This window comes from Alexandromys fortis, unplaced genomic scaffold (genome assembly GCF_014885135.2).
Source record: "Alexandromys fortis isolate MF-2015 unplaced genomic scaffold, M_Fortis_MF-2015_v1.1 scaffold_18, whole genome shotgun sequence".
NCBI classification, from domain to species: Eukaryota; Metazoa; Chordata; class Mammalia; order Rodentia; family Cricetidae; genus Alexandromys; species Alexandromys fortis.
In genome coordinates this window covers 2,153,474-2,154,993 of record NW_026067897.1, presented here as the reverse complement: position 1 = coordinate 2,154,993, position 1,520 = coordinate 2,153,474, and positions in this window count along the sequence as shown.

Sequence of the window (1,520 nt, the reverse complement as noted above, 5' to 3'; positions counted from 1 at the left end):
AAAATAAAATAAAAAGGGAAAGGGGAGAAATGATGGAACCTGAACAAGATTATATTACCTTTTTTGGATTCTTTGCGGATTTCATATCACACATCCTGATCCTACCCATCTCGCCCCCAATATCTAACCTCCACCACTGCAACCGCCCCCCAAAAAAAATTTTTTAAAGAAAAATCAAAACTAAACAAAGCAAAACAAAGCAAAAGGGAAAAATAAAAGAATCCTGCGGTGGACTCTACTGTGCTGGCCCAGTGGGTCACAGAGTTCCCCCTTCCAGGCCTCTGGCGTCTGCTACACCATCGATAATGGGCTCTCACTGGGGCTCCTCTTGGAAACCCTGTTGTCCTGTGTCATGGACATCCTGCTGTTTCGAATCTGCATGTTCGTGTCCATCATATGTTCCAACAGTTCATAGATGAGGGGGATGTTGGAGTCGGCTAACTCGAAGGCCTGGTTCTGGGCCTGGGTGGTAGCTGGGCTGGTCAGTCCGCCAGTTTTTTCCCCTTCGTAAACACGCATTCTGAAAGACTGCTTGTCGCGAGGAACTGGACCAGTTCACCTGCTCTCGGGCCCTCACCCACATTCACACCGCCAGGGCCTGCTCCGTTGTCTTGACCAAGAAAGGTGAAGGACCCTCTCTCCTGATTATTGTAGGGGTGCATACTCCCCTAATCTCATGCCCTCAGGAGGACTCACCTGTGCCCCCCCCTCACACACACACACAACAAGCTTAGCTCTAGTGTGCTGCGCTGGCAGGTTGCAGGGTCCCCGCTCTTGGGCTGCTAGTTCTCCAACCCTTTTGATCCGGGGGTCCAGCTCTTTCACCTGCTGCAGGGGAAGGGCTGAGGGGGAGGGCATCTTTCCCTACCACATGGCGGATGAGGGAGTGCATGAACTGGCTGGATTTGAGTCAACTTGACACAAGCTAAAATCATCTGAGAGGAAGGAGCCTCAGCTGATAGGAAATGATGCCCCTATGAGATCCAGCTGTAAGGCATTTTCTCAATTTGTGGCCAATGTGGGGAGGGCCCAGCCCCTAGGGGGTGGTACCATCCAAGGGCTGGCGATCCTGGGTTCTATAAGAAAGCTCAGGCTGTTCGTGCAGTTAATGGTCACTGGGGAGAAGAGGTCAAATTCCTCAGGTATACGGACATCCCCTTGTTCAAGGAAATAATCTCCCACCCACGCCAATGGAAACAACCCTGAAATTACGAGTGGACAGGTAGAAAGAAAAGGTTCCATAGGAGAGAATAATGGGAGAGAGTGAATATAACCAAACCATTCATGCATATGGACGAAGCTGTGAAAGATGATTTTGCATTGTGTGTTTGCGCGTGCGCACGCGTGTGTGTGCATGCATGTGCACACATGCGCACGTGCTCAGGAATGCTCAGTTCACAAGTAGCTGTCAGTTGGTAATTCTGGGGAGCTGGTGCTCTCCTACCATGTTGGTCCTTGAGATTGAACCCAGATCATCAAGTGCCTTTATCTACGGAGCCATCTCACTGACACAAGAATAA